This window comes from Ailuropoda melanoleuca, chromosome 11, assembly GCF_002007445.2.
Source record: "Ailuropoda melanoleuca isolate Jingjing chromosome 11, ASM200744v2, whole genome shotgun sequence".
Lineage (NCBI taxonomy): Eukaryota > Metazoa > Chordata > Mammalia > Carnivora > Ursidae > Ailuropoda > Ailuropoda melanoleuca.
The window spans coordinates 38,646,655-38,652,828 of record NC_048228.1 but is presented as its reverse complement, the minus strand read 5'-3'; the positions used below and the strand labels follow the sequence as shown (position 1 = coordinate 38,652,828).

Sequence of the window (6,174 nt, the reverse complement as noted above, 5' to 3'; positions counted from 1 at the left end):
ACCCACCCCACCAGCCACCCCCGCCGCCAGCTATCCACTCTGAGCAGGCGCCTGTGCACAGCCGGGATCGGTCTCCTGACTCGCGCCCGCCACCCGAGGGGGCGTTCTCCGCGCGCGTGAATTCGCTACCCAGCCGGCGCCCGCACCTGTTAACCCCTTACCACCTGTTGACTTGCCCTCCCCGCACTTCCACTTAATGGTCTACCAAACACAGCTTGCTTACTTCACCGAGAAAACGAGAGGACGGACTGGGGGCTTTAAGGTAAAAGAGAAATAGAAGTTGGCAGCTCACGCTCCATCGAGCATCCTCGCGTTTCCCAGGGGAAAAGCGTATCCCAGAGAAGCAGCGTAACCTCTCAGCCTTTGGGGACGAGCAGAACGGAATGTCGGATGCCAGAGGAAAGCCAGGTTAACTTACTTTCCTCAAGCTCGCTGACGAGATAAGCACCCACCTCTGAGAGACTCGACACAGCGGGTCCTTATTGCAGCAACAACCTCCCTCCCAGAAGTCCACGACTCCTCTCCTCCCGTTTTTCCTCCAGTATTGCCAAAGCTGCCCGTTTAGATCCATAGGTACTTACCTGGGACCCCTCTGGTCCTCACAACTACAATTCCTCTCAACCACCCCCTTATAAAAAATTTTTTTAAAACAATTCCCAATTATTATTTAAATGGAAAGAGGGAGAATAAGAAGCGCACAGGAAGGGAGGAGGCGGCACCACGAGAGGGATGGTCCCCAGAGGAGGCTGCTGTCAGCACAACCGGGTGATGAGAGGCTGGGGGAGTGGGAGGCAAACCCACGAACCTGTCGTCGAATTGCCACTCCCCGTCCCCCACACAATTGGATCCGAGAGAAAGAGACAGAGGGTCGGAAGGGAAGGCAGGGAGAGAGCGCGAAGGATGCTAAGGGCCAGGCTCGGTCCTCGGGTCAGCTCTAAAGCCAGCACACACCTCGCCCCACGCTGCCGCGCTCGGTCTCTCACCCCCTCTCTCGGGTCCCCTTCTCGTTGTCGTGGTCTTCCTCCTCTTCCTCTTTCTCCTCCTCCTTCTCCTCCGCTCACCGCCCCCGCAGCTGATTTGTCAGCGCCTCTCCCCGCCCCTCTCCCGGCGCTCGCTGCTTTCCCAGCCGCGTGCACTTCACTCCTCTACTCGGATGGGGATGGGGGCGGGCGGCTGCACCTCCAACTCCAGCAGCCAGCCTGGGCTTGGGGAGCGGGGAGGTGGGGATATTATGCGCTTCCCCTCAAGTTCAAAATCAAGGGGATTCTTGTGGCGATCTGGAGCTGTTAGGCTTAGGCTGATGTTTCTCCCTCTTTCCCATCCCCCTCCTTCACTGTCTCCGCCCTCCCCTCTGGTTCCTCACGGGACCCCCTTGTCGGAGCCACCCTAGTGGAGTGGAGGTCTGAGGGATCGACCACCAAAGACAGAGCCTTCCTCTTGGGAGGCTACTGAAGGAGGCAGGCAGCTCAGGAAGGATGCTCAACCAGTACTACCAAGAGCACGTTTCCCTCGGATCGCTGAAATTTTGATTAACGGTGGTCGGACACAATGTTAAGGATGTTTTTGTTCAAATAATACTCAGATTTTCGTTTGCTCTTAACCTCTTAACCTCGGATGAGCCCGAAAGGGTCCCGCAGATGGAGAGGAGACTAGTAAGGAAGAGTTACAGGTTGAGGCAGGAGGAGCCTCTTCCAATCCTCTTCCCACCCCACTATCACCATTTTCTTGTCCACCAATCAGCTGCTGCCAGACGCCGATTTTTCCCATCAGTGGAACACGGAATAAATATTCTCCAGCCGTCGATACCAAGCGGTCTTAAGGTTTTTCGTTCTCGAAATGGAATTTACTTTCCACACTCAACTGCCTGATAGAGGAGACGAATCCAGCGTGAACCATCACATCTAATTTCTTCGTCCCTTCTACACACTACTCACCTTTCTCATTTGATTCGCGTTGCCCTCGGAGCTGACACCCCGTACATCCCTTCCCACACACAGACACGCAGCCATACGCGCGGGCTTGAAGAAAATTTTTGCATTGCCTAACACATTTCACCTCTTTCAGAGCTGGAGGGAAAACAGCTGTTCCTGGATCACACCAGAATGGAGAACCAAGCTCCTCCCTCTAACAGAATGCATTTGCTGTTTTTGCCTGAATTGGGAGGATGATTTTAGCACTGGAAGGGAAAAACAAGTCTTTGCTATATGTTTTTTGTTTTGTTTTATGGGTTTTTTTTGTAGAAAAAAATGCTTGCTATAACTCCTTTCGGTTCTGAAATCCGAGTAAAATACAATTTAAATCTACAAAACAACCCTCTGAAACCAAAACCAAAAACCAAAAATCAAAACAAAAACAAAACAGGAAACAGGGAACCAGAATATATGTGTGTATACACACACACACACACACACACACACATACACTGCTTAAACAAGTCCTTGCACTATTGGTCTGCCCTTTGTAAAAGCAGCCTTTTCAAATGCTCATATTTTGTTTCCTTGGGATCAGAAAAAGGTTAAACTTAAGAGCTGGTTTGTTGTCTGGCTTGGAGACTTTGAACAAGTTATGTCCTCTGTTCACAGTTTTCTTTTGTAAATGAGATGAATTTAGATGAACCCTCTCTTTTCAACTTTTTGCTATGAAAAATGTTTAGCACAAACAAAAGCTGAAAGAATGAAGGACTCCATGTGAATATCACCCAGCTGGCACCATTTTTTAATATATGGCTAATCATGTTTCATTTATATGCTCACCCACTCTCCATTTTTTATCACCACCCTTCATGTTTTACTAAATCCCAAGAATTACATATATCCTTTCATCTGTAAATATTTCAGCCTGTATGCATAAAATATAAGAACTGTTTAAAATAACCACAATAACACTTAGATGGTCTTTTAAAAGTTGAAGTGTAGGGGCACCTGGGCGGCACAGCAGTTAAGCGTCTGCCTTCGGCTCATGGTGTGATCCCAGCGTTCTGGGATCGAGCCCCACATCAGGCTCTTCTGCTACGACCTGCTTCTTCCTTTCCCATTCTCCCTGCTTGTGTTCCCTCTCTCGCTGGCTGTCTCTATCTCTGTCAAATAAATAAATAAAATCTTTTAAAAAAATAAAAAAATAAAAATTGAAGTATAATATACATATAGTGAAATCATCGATCTTAAGTATTCCTTTAAATTAGTTTTGAAAAATATATGCATTAGTGTAACACACACCATTTTGAAAACAGAGCATTTCATCACCCCAGAAAATTCTCTTTTGCTCTTTTTAGTTGTACATATTTCAGAATTGCACAAAAATGAAACCAGTATGAATTTTCCCCTTTCACTCAACATATTTGTGAAGTTCATTTACATTGTAACATGTTGCAGTAGTTTGTTTCTTTTTAATACTTTTGCTTTTTTTCCTTTTATTACCACAATAGTATATCTTTTCCACTGTGATCTATCACTTCAAGTTACCTTGATAGACTATTGACAATATTTAATGTATCAGATGGCATATTTATAATTTAACAGGAACCTCCTTGAAACCTAGTGTTTAAATCAAAGGGGCGTATTCTTAGGTCCCATGACAGACCAATGAGAGAATTATTTTGGAGTGGTTGTTACATTTTTGTGCTTCTTACAACATAGCACGATACCGTAACACCTTTATATGATACTTTATGCTCCACAAAAGACTAATGTACTGTAATATAATCACAACAAGTGGGTAAATTAAGTTTTATTATGTACCTTTTATAGTCAGGGAATCCGAAGCTCAAAGAATTTTAGTGAAAGGCTGAAGTTGCCTAGCTTTTAAGTGGCAGAGCTGAGATACTCCAGCAGGAACTATTCCAAAAGGCACAATTGTCTCCTGAGTTGTGAGTTTCTCTTAAAACCTTACAGACTGGTTGTGGTGCAGAGTGGGAGGAAGAGGGTGAGACCCAGTTCTGTTAGAAATAGCCTTTGGATTTAGATTTGACTGTAGAAATCAAGAAGAACTTCAGATATTATAAAACAGAGCATTCATATTTGGAATTTTGCCTTTTCTATGTTGATAATTCTTAATAGGAGAAGACTATTCCTTATCACCCATAAAAAGAGAGAGAGAGAGAGAGAAGAAAGAAAAAGAGAAAGAAAATTATAAGCCATTTTTTGGTCATTTAGAGTTACAGTTGTAATTCTATATTCTACTCCTCCTTTCTCCCCTCAAAGTGTCTTGGACACAGTGAGCATTCAATAAACTTTTAATTACTAGTGATATCAAGAGTGACATTGCTTACATTCTACTTATAGTCTCAGCTCTGTATTCTTAAGGAAATGGAATTACTCTAAGGACAAAAAAAAGAAACTGGAAGTTAATAAAGATTTTTTTTTATTATCATCATTGATTGACTGCATAGCCTTAAGTAAAATTTTAACTGTGTAAATATAACTTGAAAATTTAAACTTGAAAAAAATTTGACTCATTGAATGACCTGTACTCATAAAGAATATGGAAGAATAACCTATTGGGAGACATTGCTGATGTGCACATTTTGTTAATAACTACTACATATGTGTTTGATTTTCTCTTTGATAAATGTAATCTAAATACTTAGCTATTCTTCAATAAGATTGTTTTATCTGAATTTAATACAGTATTTTAGCTAGAGATTAACATTCTATGAGCTGAATGGTTAACCTAGACTCTTTGTCTTCCCCTTACAACAACTAATTTTCTAAGTGTGCCATGTGGTAAGCTTGTGCTGAAAAGTGGAATAGCATGAAAAATAAGGATGCTTCTTGTGACCAAGTATTAAACAGTGGATAGGAATTGATTTAATATGTTTAAGTGAGAAAAATACAATCTTTACTATCTTTGGGTAATATTCCAGATTTGTTGTGAACACAAGGGGTAATGTAATGTTGATTCTTGGGCCACCTGTATCTTATTCTCTATCTGTACCTTTCTCTCATTTTCTGCAGATGTATGAAAAGCATGGGGTAGTGACATCTTGGCGGGCTTCCCTTGTAATTTCATAGTGACCACACAAGGGAAAGCCTAATGGATACGGTTTGAATGATAATTGTGTACGATTTTTAAAAGAGGTTGTGCTCGAGACAGGACAGTAGAGTTACTCCAAAAAGATATGAAGAACAATGAAGAGGGAGTATAGTGTCCAGAGGAGATTCTCTAATTTGACCCCATGAACAACTTCATATTTTTTCTACAATACCACAGGCAGCAAAAAATAATGGACATTTATTGTATCACAATGTAACTTATCATATCGACTAATATTGTAGTATATCCTCAAAAATGTGGAATGATTGTAAATCATGACCGCAAGAAAATACCATGTGAAACAGGTAAAATTCAATTGCAAATCATTTTAAATGTCCCTGTGGTTTTTGTGGTGCTAAGAATACAAAGACCCACACGATTCTAAGATTAAGACTTTAAAGCCGGTTAGAAAAGATATCTAAATATTTTAGGATTTTAAAAGTTCAAATACTTTTGCATTAGAAGAAAAAAACCCCATATTTATGAGCTCAAGAAATGCACTAATTCCTGGTAAGCCTGGCAGATTTCTGAGAATAGGGGTACCAGGTAGAAATTAAACACAGGGACTTAGCAAATTTCTACTACTTAGTAGCAGTGACTGAGAGCAAGTATCCAACCTCTCTAATCTCAAATTTTCTATGAAATGAGGATGTCATCTCACTTGTGTGATCATTATAAGGAATAAATAACCTGGTTCTTAGCAAAGAACTAAGCACAATGGCATCTCTCAGGATAAGTAGGCGTTATAATTACCTAGTCCCCCTGTTTTAGGGTGTCTTTGGAAACACTTTCGCATTAGAGCAGTTTGAACCTTATTCCCAGCCCTCCCCAACCTCCTGTCACACTCACAACATATCTGAGATATTTGGTGACTCCTATCAATAGCTTTGGCTTATTATGGTAAATAAAACATTTCCAACCAGGTATGGAAGTTGTGGGAAGACAGAGAGGGGGAAGACAAGGAGGATGGATAGGGATCATTAATTAAAAACCTGATAATATCACTTTTCTCTCTTTAGGGTATGGATTACAATAACAGCATCACTCATAGCAATTTGCTTCAGCTGGTTGAAGAAATAATAGTGATTGTGATAGAATTAATGTTTACTATCTTTATTGGCAGTTTTGCCTTCTTGAAACCTG

General features: G+C 41.7%; 1 protein-coding gene across 5 annotated transcripts in view; it reads right to left on the bottom strand.

Moving 5' to 3' along the window:
- The window catches only part of SNCA (synuclein alpha), a 148,364-nt gene extending 146,409 nt beyond the window's left edge, over positions 1-1,955 (bottom strand). The window contains exon 1 of one of the 5 annotated variants that reach the window (XM_019798029.2): positions 1,935-1,955. The gene's annotated coding sequence lies outside the window, so the exon portion shown is untranslated. The other 4 variants (XM_002917707.4, XM_002917706.4, XM_011223031.3 and 1 more) reach the window with 4 other exon arrangements.
- Between the last annotated feature and the right edge of the window lie 4,219 nt (positions 1,956-6,174).